At 37.1% G+C, this 14,899-nt stretch overlaps 1 non-coding gene across 1 annotated transcript; it reads left to right on the top strand.

Moving 5' to 3' along the window:
• The first annotated feature begins 1,489 nt into the window (after positions 1–1,489).
• Positions 1,490–1,596, top strand: LOC120278361. Its single transcript, XR_005541693.1, has one exon. It is a non-coding gene; the product is annotated as a small nucleolar RNA R71 (small nucleolar RNA).
• Positions 1,597–14,899: the final 13,303 nt, after the last annotated feature.

Raw genomic sequence — 14,899 nt, 5'->3', positions numbered from 1 at the left:
ATACGTGTATTGGATCAGAATCACTTCTGCCCAAATCCTCCTATGATTGCATTATGCTTAGGGAAATCTCTAATTAGGATCGATACTCAATACCTAGGTTTAATCCTAATGGTTGAATGGATGCGAAATACCCAAACCCCTCGGTGTATTGGTACATGTATCCCTTTCAAGCTATGTGAGTCTAATACAAGGGTGCATCCCGTGCATCCAAGTACAACCTAGAAATTGAACCACAAAGTTCTCATGCAATCCAAAACATCAAAGAACACATAGCAAGAACCATAAACTACAAGATTCCATTAAAAGAAAAACAACATCAAAAATACATCAAAAAAATGATCATCCAAATTACAACAAGCAACCTCAGAGTTCATCATGTCTAAAAAACAAATAAGCTAGTTTCTCCGGTAACCCAAGAAGACGATATCCCTCCAAAAGCCCTAAAACCTATTTTAAAGTCATTATCGGGATGGCTTGATGGTCTTTCTTACAGGCGTCAAGGAGCCTATAAGGGTCTCAGGCTTTTGCCAAAAAAATCGCATGAAGTGCTACAGTGAAATGATACAATAGAATTGCTGCAATAACTGTGCATTCTTCATCTGGTTCAAGGGTGTCTTCACGACCGTCTGTAGACCGGTCAACAAAACCTCAGACTTTGCCAATTCTTTATCCCGTTGTGGTATAGTTCTTGCTATAGTGCCTCTATAGTGCCTGAGGCCCTAAAATGCCATTTTTCTGTAAATTTCTTCCCGAATGCGCTTGTTGGCTCATCTAGGCTTCTCCTATGACTGTAACACAAATAGAAATGATTAAACTACACAAAGGCCATCGATTCATTCTAATACACATGAATAATCACAAACATATACATATAAAATACATATATTTAGACGTTTATCAGTCCGTATTGATCATGAACTTTGCTAAAACATCTTCAGTAGTATACTTTTTCTCTTGTTGCGGGGGTGGTTGATATTGACTTCCTTGAGGTGGGAGAGGTCTTTGCTGTGGTGGGCCTTAGTTCTAAGAAAAATTTGGGTGGCTCCTCTACCTCGGATTATATGTATTACCATAGGGATTTCCCAGCCCTCTTGGTCCTCCGCCAGCATAGTCAACTGTCTTCATTGGGGCCACTGAAGCAACTGAAATTGGACACTGTGCAGTTGCATGCCCCACACAACATGTCAAGCAAGATAGGACAGCTCCAAAATTCAAGCTTGACCCTATCATAATCTGATCAAACCTCTTGGTCAAGGCTTTAACCTTTGTGGCTAGTGCAGTATTGTAATTTACCTCATAAATACCTCCTGTCCTTGGTGGTTTCTAGCGAGTACTCTAATGTCACTCATTGCTCGCTATATCCTTAATCAGGTTTTCAATGTCTTCAGGATACTTGTTCCTTAAAGAACCACTCGCTGTAGTATTGATGAGCTGCCTGGTTGTATAGTTCAATCTGTTACACAGCATCTGTACTCTAATCCACAAGGAAAAACCATGATGAGGGCATTTGAATAGGAGATCCTTGAATCTTTCATGTGCCTCAAAAAGTGTCTCAAAGTCCCCCTGCCTGAAGGCAGAAATCTCTTGCCTCAGTCTAGCTGCCTTACTTGGTGGGAAGTACCTTGCAAGGAATTTTTCCACCATCTTTTTCAATGTAGTGATAGATCCATGAGCTAAAACAGTGAGCCATCTATATGCTACTCCTCTCAAACTGAATGACAATAACCTTAACCTGATGGCATCATCCGAGACTAAGTTGATCTTGAAGGTGGAGAAAATCTAGAAGAAATGGGATAAGTGAGCATAGGGGTCTTCATTAGCTAACCCATCAAAATTGTACAGAATTCTGAACCATCTAATTGTGCTTTAATTTCAAAGTTGTTTGCTAGCACCGTAGGAGCTTGCACACTGAATTCCTCACCTGTAAATTGTGGCCTCTCATAAAGTGTCCTTCTTGGCTCAGCCATACCTGAGGGTTCACTACATTCAACTTGAATTTCTTGTTGCCTTGAACTCTCTGTCCCTTCCCTTAAACCTTTGATGTAAGGTCCTCTCAATTTCGTTGTCGGGTTCTACCAAGTTTACTTGAACAAGATTAAAAACCAACAATTACGATTTGGAAAGAAAGTAAGAAAAAGAAATTAAAGCAAAGAGATGGAAGTATATGTACAACAAAAAAATAAACAAAAACAAAGGAGAAAAAAAAAGGAGAAACAATGGCCAAATCAACAAGCTCTAAGTTTTCTGAGTATTCTTCATGGACCCCCAGTAATGGTGAGAAAAATTTGATCAAGTGTGAATACCCGCAAATGCACAGGTCATCAAGTAATACCTTTAGCGCAATAATAAGAGGATCGTATTCCCAGGGCCCAAGGAGCTACTCTTACTTCCTCTTTGCATGTTGTTTAGCCTATAGGTTTGAGTGAGTGCTCTAAACTAGAAAAGAGATAGAAAGAACTCAAGGATGGAGTCTATAGTCTAGGTTAAATAGGGTGAAAATCAAGGGGTGAAAATGGTCATGGATATGGATTCTCGTGGGGCTACTAAAGTGAGAAGGATGCTAAGACTAATAAGCAAGTGGTGGTTTGGACCAAGAGAAACCTGGAATAGGTCAACCTGATGGTCATGACAATTGACCCCTAATCCAATACGAGTATTGGTACGGAATCTCATCCAACCAAATCCTCCTACGATCGCATTAAAAGTGGGGAATTCTCTAATTATGGAAGAAACTCAACTAGGTCCAACCCTAATGTTGGAGGCGCAAAAAATGCCCGATGGTCACAATGTTTTTGTACATGAATCCCTTCCAAGCTAAGTCTGTTTAGTACAAGGGTGATGGTCACAACACCAAGTATAATTTAGAAATCCACATACAGAGTTCTCATGTATACCAATACATCAAAGTACACCAAGCTTGAATCTCAAACACACCAATTGCAATAAAATAGATCAAAACATCCAATTACACAAGTTTGCCCCAAGGTTCACTAACATCCGATGACCTTGAGCTTTAGTTGTTCATGCTAACAAAATACATGTTCATAACCATAAAAACAACCAAATAAAGTGACATAAGACTCCCTCAAGTGATGAATGCGGAGTAACAAGCCGTGGAGAGCTTTTAACAATGCCACCAAAGGGATGGCTTCTTTATCCTCTACAAGCCTCTACACTAGGAGATGAGGGGAGATCTTGCCAAATCTTGCTTCTTCCTTCAATTTCCACTCCAAAGAATGTCTTCTTGAGATTCCTTTATCCCGGATCTAGAGATGGGGGCAAGAGGTCTAAGGTAGGAGATGAATTAATGCTCAAAAAGCCCTAAAAGCCTCTTTTAAAACTATTCTCGGGTTAGTTTCATGGTCTGGTTCAAGGGTGCGAAGGAACCCATAAGAGACTCAGGATTTCTACCAAAAATTATGTAAAATGCTGCTGAAAATTGTTACGGTAACTACTACAGTAAATTGCGCATTCTTTAGCCGGTTTACGGGAGTCTTCACTCTCATTAGAAAACCCATCAACAAAACCCGAGACTTCACTGTTTCTTAACTCCTTCGTGCTACAGTGTTGGCTCTGAAACGTCATTTTCGGCGTCGATTTCTTTCTCATTTATGTCGTTGAGCTCACCTGGGCAACCTTGAGGCCTGTAACACGAATAAGACAAGTTAAAACACAAAAATGACATTGAGTCATCAATCAATACATGAATAATACAACTAATATATGTATAGAATACACATATTTAGGCGTTTTTTAGGGTCCATGTACACAAAATCCTTGGTGGTTTCTTTTAGCTGAGCTGGGACAGGGCCATCAACAAGAGGAGACACTTCATTGCTCAGAGGAATAACAGCAGTGATCATTTGGAGGAGAAGCTTGTCTCTCATTTGCCATGGCAAGTGAGGTCGAGAGCCCAAAACCAGGAGAAGAGAAGCTGGAGGAAGGAGAAGTTTTGGGGTGACCCCAAAACTAGAGAGCAGAGACCTCAAAACATTTTTCCCCTAAAACTAGTGTTGGGTTTTTGTGAAGTGCTCTGTTAAAAACAATTTCTCCTTAACTATAACCCATGTTTATGAATTTGCACATGTTCCAATTAGATACTACACGTTGATTCAAATGCCATTCAATTGATTTAATTCTATGGCAAAGTGAAGAATAACTAAAATTTTAGTATATTATTCAGAATTTATAGAACCATACATTATTTAGAATTTCCAACAACAACTACAATTTGACAACAAGAGACCTCCATATTACATATGTAAGGACACAGTTTCTCCCCATTAGTTAAAAGGAAAAATTATAGTACTTGGAATCGATATGTTATGTGACATATCAATCCTGTCGTTTCATGTTGATCTAAATATGTATTTGTAACTTTTATAACCAGAATTTGAAGACAAATGAAGACAAATATGGTTTTTCAATGATACTTATCTAATTACACTGTTTTTCAAAAAATGAATAATTAATTAATTATTTAATTAATGATCAATGAATTTGTTATATATATATATCTACACATATAATTAAATATTGATAGGTTTTGTCAAAGTCATTTTTGAAAGTCAATCGAAATGTAGTCCTCTCCAATTTCTCACAAACACCCATAATTTCATTTTAATTAAATCAAACTAAAATTTCCCCAAACAAAACAAAAGAAGAGAAAAAATTTTCATAAAGATTAAAATAAAGAAAACACGAGGGTTTTTCAAGAAATTTCCAACAATGACTGAATTAGATAATAGTTTGAGAGTTCAAATGACTTGGTTTCAACTTGCAACCATGGATAAACATATTATATATATATATATATATATCTATATGTGTGTGTGTGTGTGTGTGTAATATATTAAGATGTGAAGATAATATTTGAATAGAAACAGATACTGATATTTTAAAAGAACTTAGGCATGCCTTAAAATGTCTTAGTAAGTAATGCTCATATAAAGGCGACTACTTCCAACAATGGTATGGGCAGTTGAATTAAAAGCATCAAAAGGCAGCTAAAATGCTATCATGCAATCAAGTTTAAAGGATAGGTCTATAACTAAATGATAGTAATGGTTTTAATACAACATGTGAAAATAGAATTATTCCAAAAAATAAATAAATAAATAGTCCTAGTCTGGCAAATGAGCACTAACAAAGAGCTTGCTATACAAGGGGACATAAAGCTAGAGCACAAAAGCTCGCATAAAGAATATTATTATAAATTTGACATCAAGCTTTGGTTCCACAATAAAATTTTAAAATTTAGCCACTAACATCCTTTTCCTAGAAAGAAAGTTTTGTAAATAAACTTGAAAAAATATCACTTCAATACTTTTAATCGCACAAAAACATTCCAAATCTGTCTGATTTGGTCCCTCCTCCGCATCTTAACTGAAATAAAATTTAACATAATCAACTAAAATTTTCCTGTGTTTCAAAAGACCAAATAACATTCTCTTAAAATTAAATAAAACATTAAAAACAATGAGATCTACACCATCTCATAAGCCCCACCAACATGTGTTCATGCCTTGTGATAAGTGCTTGAGTAGACATATTTTTATATATGTTTTACATGCATTGAGCATCATTTTTACCATGGTTTATGTCTCATATTGTGTATTTGGTGTTCTTTTGTGCAATTAGGTTGTGAATGCCTTGAAGAATCAATATGAAGTAAAGATAGGCTATAAAGACACAATGTTGGGAGTTCTTGTTCAATTCAAAGACCAAGACACGAGAGGAGTTCATGAACGTGGAGATGTGTGCCAACCTCCAAGGAGATTCAAGCCAATTTACTAGTTGGAAGGGCACAAAGGCAATCACACCTTCATGTTCCTTCTCTTTATGAAGATTACAAGACCTTTGAAAGATGCATCGATGAAGAAAATTCTTATGGCCTACAACATGGACGTGTGCTCTGCCATGTGGGCTCAAGAGAAGAGTGTTTGGACCACGTTTGTGAAAAGTACCGTAGCAAAACACCACAGCAATTTTACTATAGCAGTACTGTTATAAAATTACTATTTATGCGCCTGCGTGGAAATTCCTGCAGCCCACGCGGGCGTGTGGAAAATCCACATGGGCGCGTGGGGGCACGTGACAGACACAGTTTAGGCTTATAAATAGATGTTTTGCCCTATTCTTTGACATCTTTTGTGCGGCTCTTGAGGGGTGAGACTGCTAGGGTTTGCAGAGGAGATCTTTGCCAATTTGGAGGGTGCTCTTCACCAACTTTGATAGTTTCCTTCACTGTTATAGCACTTGAGAAGCCACTAGCAACCTAGCTTCGGAGAGGAATCCTTTAAGATGTTAAACTACCCATCAAGGCCAATCATCACGAATTCAAGGGGGTTTTTCTCTATGGTTTACATTACTATTCATTGTATTTATCTTTGTTTTGTAACTTGCTCCATGGAGAGCTAAACCCTACTAGATATTTGGGCATGTGAACCCTAGGATCTTGTCTTTTGTATTGATTTGCTTTATGGTTCTATTTAATCCGAGTTTATTTGCGTTTTAATCTTGTGTTCCCATTGCTTGCTTGTTTTATTGATCCTTGTGGTTGATTGTATATGCATGATTTGTTACTTTGATGAGAGAGAGGTCTCCATTAGAGTTAGAACTCCAAGGTTAAAGAGGGTTGAGAAGGTGAGTCATTAGATAGTGGAGTGTCCCCTTTCCCTTCCGATTGAGTGTTTCCTATCTCCGTATTCCCTAGACTCTCTGTAACCATATTTGGTGTGAGGCATGAGATTGAGATATTTCTCCGCCGGGACCTTGTAGGGTGTTAGGGATCCTTCGCCGGGAAATAGGGTTAGATCTATTTTTAAGAATCGGTTTCACTCTTAGGTATCCCTAGAGCTCATTGTGGTCATATGGGGTATGAGGTGTTGAGATTGAGCGATTTCTCCACTATGACCTTGTAGGGGACTAGTACCGGTGGCTTGGAGGCAAGGGTCGGTTGTTATTGGATTATCTTGACTCATTAGACTCGATTTAGAAGCATTTAGCAAATCTTGAGCTTCATGTTAGATCCTAAGGGGAGCATTGCCTGGGTACCTCATCTTTATTGATTGAGCTCTCCCTCTTTTTTACCCTTGCATATTCGTCTCCGGTGTTCATGTCGTCTAACATTAGATTACCACACCATCCCAATTATCATTATGCTAGATAGTAGAGAAGCTGTTAGTACTAGTAACCCTGTTCCCTGTGGATTCGACTACCCAACTCACCGGGTATTTTATTACTTCGACACCCGTGCACTTGTGGTTCACATGCAATTCAGACGCGTGTCACCTTGAATTGGTCACTACCATGAGCTTGAAAAATATCTACAACTTATGTTGTGCCTTTGTCCTCATCTTTGAATAAATATTTCTTCATAAGTCAAACAAGTGAGTTATCATTATTTATATATATATATATATATATATATATATATATATATCACATCAAGTGTTGCTTAATTTTGATTGATCAACTCAATGAAACCCAGCTAATCAAAATGCACATTAATTGATTCTCAGAGAAAACAAAGCACGAGCAGAGCATGCATTGAGAAAACAAAGAGGAGGCAAGAATTAGTGCTTGAATTTCTCTATATGTATCAATATATATACATACATACATATATATATATATATATATATATCTAAAATGGATAAATCAACACTAATAAGGTGAAACAAGATAGCTATAAGATAAAGAGTGACCAAAGAGATTACCTTTTTTTTAAAAGAAAAAAGAGCCAAAAAGTAGCTATTTATTAAAAGGAAATATAGTATAACAAAAAAGTGTTCAGAACAACAAAACAACTAACTGAAAACCTATAAGAAGGGAAACAAATTACAGAAGAAACCCAAAAGTAGTTTGACAACGCCCCTTGCGTGTAACCCGCAAGTGCAAGGGTTTGTCGAAGTAATAAATCCCAGGTGAGTGTGTATCATATCCACAGGGAATAGTGAATTGAAACACAACGATTGTTATTTAACTAAGATGAGAATGAATCAATGATGGTGTGAATAAGATTTATATGAAAAGACTAAAAGAAATAAGAAAGAGAGGCACGATAAAATGAGAGGAAAGGCCATCGATAGAAGTGGGGTACTCGGACAATGCTCCCATTAGGACTAATGTTTCAAGTGCAAGACCAACTATTATATCTCCTAATTGATGCTTAATGAGTCGTGGAAATCCTTAAACACACGGTCACAATCCTTAAACTCTACGCAATGTCTCGAAGGAGAAATTGATCAATCTCAACACCTCACACTATGTAGAGTTACAAGAAACTCTAGGGATTCCAAGTGATAAACCCTATTCCAATGTATAGATCCAACCCTTTGGTCCAGGAGATTAAGCCTCAGGTGCTAAAGTCACTTCAACGCTTCACTCTGTTGCTTGCACAACTAAGCCCCAACGGAGTTCATCCCTTAGCCCTTCACTCTACTATGACCGCAAAGAACTCTTGGAACGTGGAGGTAGGATAAATTTCATTGGAAGGGAAAGGGGACGCTCCGCTACCTCTCGACCCTCTCCAACCTTGCTTTGTCTAACCCTCATGGTGTGTCACTCATCCACAAAGGTTACCAAGATGGTCTCTCAACCCTAGTATCACTCTAAAGGAGAAATCATTCAACAAGCATTCAAGATTAGATCTCAATTAGAAACATCAATTATGAAAAATATAATAAAAGGTCAATGAAACAAAAATATCCTAGGGCTTACAAAATCCAAGTACCCACTAGGGGGTTTAGCTCTCCATGGAGCAAGATACAATCAATAATGAAATTGAAATTAAAAACATGTAATCCATAGAAAAACACCCTTGGTATTCGTGTTAATGGTCTTGTGGAGTGACCTCGTCCTCTCCAAAGGTTTCCTTGTCAAGCCTAGGGCACACCTCGCCGAATCAGTGCCGACGAAAGATCCCCCAATAACTATCTTCCAAGAGAATCGCGGTGTTGAAGCCGGAGAACCACTCCAAAAGCCTTGCCAAAACCCCTCTAAACCCTAGCCGTCGGCCTCTCAAAAGATGGAGAAAAGATGAGAAAAAGGGGAAAAGAAGATACTGAAATCGGGCTGAAAAACGGCTTTAAATAGGCTGAAATCGGGCATCCACATGGGCCTGTGGATGTTCCACACGCCCGTGTGGATTCTCTGGAATTCTAATTTTGGGTCGGCTATAAACAGTAATTGCCACAATAAATTGTTACAGTGCTTTACTATAGTAACCTGCTACAGCACCCTCCACCAAAACCACTCCCAAATCCACTTTTCATCGAGGCAACATAAACTGGCACACGTTTATGCCGTAGATTGCGTTGCTTCTTCAATAAACGGGTTCATTGGTGAAGATCTTGCTATCATTGCACAAGTTGGGATGCGCAAATGTGACTGCCTTCGTGCCCCTCCAACTCATTGTAATGGCTTAAATACATGGAGGTTGGCACACATTCAAGTATCTTAGAGCCCCACTTGTGTCTTCACGTTTGTTGCTTCTAAAATTTTACAAAATAGTGCGTTTACGATCTACTTTTGGCTTTTTTTTCTTAATACTTAGCTTCACAACCCGACATGCGCAAACGAACACAAATACACATGTATTAGCGCTTAAACGTGATAAAAGTCATGCTCATTGTAAGGAAAGAATACTTCACATTCTTAACACACAAGCACTTATCATAGTTATTAGATACTTAGGCCAGCCAGGCTTTTTAAACCCTTGATGAAACAGAGAGAGATGGGTAACATTAAAGCCATTCCCAGCTATAGCAGCCGCCAGATTGTTCCAATCTCAGGGGATGAGATCAATTTGGATACCAATTAGAAGATCTATAATCTGTTTGATTTCACTAATATTCTGTTCCAATCTCCAACATATTTCTACATCAAAGCCTTGAATAGCTCTCCACATATTTTGATCACTTATAAAGATTCTTCTGCCATAATTGGCGTTGCTAGAAGTCCAATTAAAAGCCTCCACTAGAGCTGTGTTAGTCGCTTCAACATGAGAAAAAGCAAAAAATCTGATTAATGCCAACACAAATAATAGTACCATTAGAATCAATAGCAATAAAGCCCAAGCCTACTTTACCTATATTACATCTCCAACATGCTACGATAAAGATGTTCATATGACCAACTTGAGGTTCGTTAGCATGAAAAAATTGAAGTCATTTTTAAGCTACTGAGGAGACTGAGAAATCTTTGACATGATCCACCATAATCCTAGCAACATTAGTAAAATCTAGAAGTTTATTATTGAAAATACAATCACATCTCATTTTCCAGATAAACAGGTAAGCAGAAGCAATTAGAGAAGCCATGAAATTGTTAGAACTATTGTGAGAATAGTCCAGCCAAGGACCTGCGTAATTAAAGTAAGACCATGTACGCTAGAACCTGTAAGTTCAACAATTTTATCCCAAACCAACTGAGTTTTAGCACAATAATTAAACAGATGCTCTGTCATTTAAACTTGAAGATTATACAACACACTGTTGTTAAGAAGACCCAAATTTAAAGTGTGAAGGAAAGCATAAGTTTTAATTTTACCATAACAAAGCAATGAAGAAAATGTCTTCACTCTTGGAGAGGCACTGAGCTTCCACAGGTTCTTCCAAGCAATCCAGTTTTCATCCTGACAATGTCTACTATTTAAAAAACTGGAAACAATTGTAGGAATTTTGTTAGTATTAGCATGAGGAAACCAACCCCAATGGTGAGAGCCATTTTGAACAATTTTTACCCTACTTATCATTGGAGAATCAAAATTCAGGCCAAAATCATGGGTAAACATTTGAATATTCCAACCAAAGGCATTATAGAAATTAGTGAAAGAAATATTATCCCAATCCAGCTCCATATTAATAAAAGTAGGCTTGAAATTCAATGGTATCTCAAAAATCCATGGGTGCTGCCAAATGGAAATCTGAAAAGGATTAATAACATTAATCCAAAGATAAGGCTTAATAATATCAGTAGTTCGGCAAAGGCCCCTGAAAAACAAAGAGCATTTTGGAGGAGGAATAAAAGTCCAAAGATTCTGCATGCCATATTTCTTCCTAATAATGTCAACCCAAATATAATCACAATTATTGAGATAATTGAGAACATTTTTAGCCATCAAAGAGTGTTTTGTTAAATGTAAATTGTGAAGGCCCAACCCCCCCTCTCTCTTCTTTCAAGCTTACCAAGAATATTATTGTTGCAACTTACCATAAGTATGCCACTTCCATTACTGCCATTTGCCCACAAAAGTTTCCTAGAAGAGAGGGAAATTTTGTAAAGAACAGAAGCAGGAATTGGATAAACATATAAGTAATTAGTCGAGAGAGTCAACATTGAGCTATTAATCAGAACGGATTGCCCAACTTTGGAGATTTTAGCGTTGTTCCAATAGGCAGTAGCCTCGGTAACTTTCCTTGATCAAAGTGAGATAAAGTCAAATTCATGGGAGAAATCAACACTCCTAGATAAGTAAAAGGTAAATTACCCCTCTTGATCTTAAGAATTTGGCAAATGCTTTTGGCAATATGAAGATTAATCCAATCAGGAAAGAAAATCTCAGATTTAGACACATTGGGTGAAAAGTGCTTGTGTGATAAGAATATGAAGTGTTCTTTCCTTATGATGTGCATTAATTTTATTGGGTTTTAACACTAATATGTGTGTATTTATGTTACTTTCATGCATATAGGGTTGTGAAGCAGAATCTTAGAGAAAGAAGCCAATGTAGATCGTAAGTGCACCATTTGGAGGAAATCTTGAGAAGGTTCAAACGCGAAGACATAAGTCGGGTTCAAGATGCTAGAATGTGTGCCAACCTCCTTGTATTCAAGCTAACATAATGATTTGGAGGGGCACAGAGGCAGTCACATTCTAAGTATTCTGGCTTGTACATGTGTAACAAGATCTCCACCAACGCGGTCGTTCATTAAAGAAGCAAAGTGATCTGTGACGTAAACGTGTGCCCATTTACGTTACCTCAATAAAAGCATGGTTTTGGGAGTGTTTTGGACTGGTACTGTAGCGGGGCACTACAACAACACTGTAGCAAAATATTGTAGCAAGTGTTGTTCACGGCCGGCCGAAGAAAGAGTTATCCAGAGAAGCCACACGGGCGTGTGGGAATTCCACATGCCCGTGCGTTAATTCCACACGGGCCGTGTGAAATATTCGCATGGGCGTAAGGATTCCTGATTCCAGCCCTATTTAAGGCCGATTTCAGTCCCGATTTCTGGATTCTTTTTCTCCATCTTTTCCGCAACTTGAGAGAGGGCTGCGGCTAGGGTTTTCAGAGTTATTGGCTAGGGATTGGGAGAGGTTCTACGGCTCCAACATCACGCTCCATTTGGATGAAGGTTAGTGTGAGAGCTTTCGTCGGCACCGATCCGGCGAGGTGTATCCTAGGCCGGACAAAGGGACCTTTGGATGAGTAGAGGACTCTCCACAAGACCATCGTCATGACTATCGAGGGAGTTTTCTATGGATTCATTGTTTTTACATTCGATTTCATTAATTGTAATTAGCTCCATGGAGAGCTAAACCCCCTAGTGGGTACTTGGATATTTGTGACCCCTAGGATGTATCCGTTTCATTAACTTTCAATTAATTGATGTTTTATTTGAGTTCCAATCTTGTATGCTTGATTGTGTGAATACTCCCTTAGAGTGACACTAGGGTTGAGAGTTCTTGTTGGTAACTCTTATGAGTGAGTAACACAGCACGAGAGTTAGACAAAGCTAGATTGGAGAGGGTTGAGAGGGTGAGTCGAGATGTAGCAGAGCGCCCCCTTTCCCCTCCGGTGTGATTTATTCTACCTCCAATTCCTCGAGTTCTTTGCAATAATAATAGAGTGAATGGGCCAAAGGATGACCTTCCGCTGGGGCTTAGTTGCGAGTGCAATTGAGTGAAACGTTGAAGTGATTTTAGCATCTAGGGCTTAATTGTGGCTAGGTACCTTCCGCCTAGACCAAAGGGTTAGGTCTAGATATAGGAAGAGGATTTATCACTTGGAATCCCTAGAACTCATTGCAATTCTATACGAGTGCGAGGTTGAGAGATTGTTCAATTTCTCCTCCGGGACATGTATAGGGTTAGGCATGGTTGACCTTAGATTTGGGACCATGTATTATAGGATCTCCATGACTTATTAATGCATTAGTTAGGAAGCATAATAGAGGGTTTTTGCACTTGAAACGATTATCCTAGGCGGATCAATATCCGAGTACTCCATTTATACCGATTGCCTTATCTCTCATTTACTTGTGCTCTCTCTCTTGTCTCTTTTACTTTTGTTTGCATTACATCTTACCACACAAATCACTATTCATATTTCGCTTAGTTAGGAAACAACTTAAATATTTTTACTCCCTATTACCTGTGGATACGATACCCACTCACCTGGGATTTTATTACTTCGACAAACCCTTGCACTTACGGGACATACGCAAGGGGCGTTGTCGTTGGGATTTTGGCAAGATAAGGAAGAATAGATCTTCAAACATAGATTGATAAACCAAGTCAATACAAAACATGGCACACCTGGTGTAAAGCCATCATCCCAAGTGAAATTAATTAAACTAAAACAAATTAAAAGAAAACTGAAACATATTAAAGTTAAAGTAAAAAATGGTTAAACAAAAAACATTTTGAAGGAGAACACAATATCTTTACATATATTTAAAATAGCTTTATAATCTGGGGTTTTTTTACGATCTAGCCTTTCTATTTTTTAAATTAAAAAAATGACCTTGTGGAAACTTTATTCATCCAAATGGTCCCAAAATGTCAAATCAAGGCCAACTTATCACGTAAGTGATGACGGGGCCTTTTTAAAAAAAACAAAATAATGGTCTTTTTAAAAAAAAAAAACCCTTCTTTTTAAAAAAATTGCAAAAATAAAAACTTTTCTTTTTTAAACCTTTTTTAAGTTATTATTTTTTTACAAGATGATTTTTTTAACTACATTTATTTTCAAAAATCATCATCATCATTATTATTATTATTATTATTTATACATCTTCTTAATTTTTTAAGCCATTTTTAAATTATTATTATTATTAAACTTATTATTATTGAATAATCACGAGTGTGTTTTTCTCTTTTCTAAAACCTTTTTTAAGTTATTATGATTTTCTTAAACATAATTTATTTTGGAAATTGTTGTTGCTGTTGTTGCTACTGCTGCTGTTGTTGTTGGTGGTGGTGGTGTTTTTGTTATTATTGTTGAATAACTTGTATATAGAGGCCGTTTGGATCGCGGAATGAGAATGTGAATGTAAAGAATGGTAATAGTAATGGCAATGGTAATGGATGGTAATGAGAATGAAAACTGTGTTTGGTTGGTAGAAAATTTCATTGGGAATGGAAAAAAGAAAAAAAATGTTGTAAAGTTACCATTTTTCCCTTAGTGCAAATGAATAATATTGAAATATTACTTATTTTAAACTTTTTATTAGTGAAATATTTTGAATATTATATATTTTTATTATTATATTATATTAATTAAATAATTTATTTTTATTGTTATTTAAATTACTTACTACAAATAAGTATTATAAATATTTAGATATTATTGTCCATTTTAATAATTGTAATTAAATATGTATGTTAAATAGTTCATATTATTATTATTATTTTAAAAATTAGAATTAAATATATATGTTAAATATGTTGTAATTAAATATTTTGGGAGAAGGGTATTTATGTCTTTTCCCTTTAATTCCCATCCATTACCCCCAAATTTGGTGGTAATGAAGACTAGCCATCTATTACTTTGACTAGGGAATCCATTCCCATTCCCTACCTTCCCAAACATGTTTTCTCTTGAGATATGTGACTAGTCCCATCCCTGGGTAATCAAAACCCCCCATCCAAACACACACATAGTTTAAAA

This window comes from Dioscorea cayenensis, chromosome 15 (genome assembly GCF_009730915.1).
Source record: "Dioscorea cayenensis subsp. rotundata cultivar TDr96_F1 chromosome 15, TDr96_F1_v2_PseudoChromosome.rev07_lg8_w22 25.fasta, whole genome shotgun sequence".
Lineage (NCBI taxonomy): Eukaryota > Viridiplantae > Streptophyta > Magnoliopsida > Dioscoreales > Dioscoreaceae > Dioscorea > Dioscorea cayenensis.
Note: the sequence above shows the minus strand (reverse complement) of the source record. Positions and strands in the feature narration are given on the sequence as shown.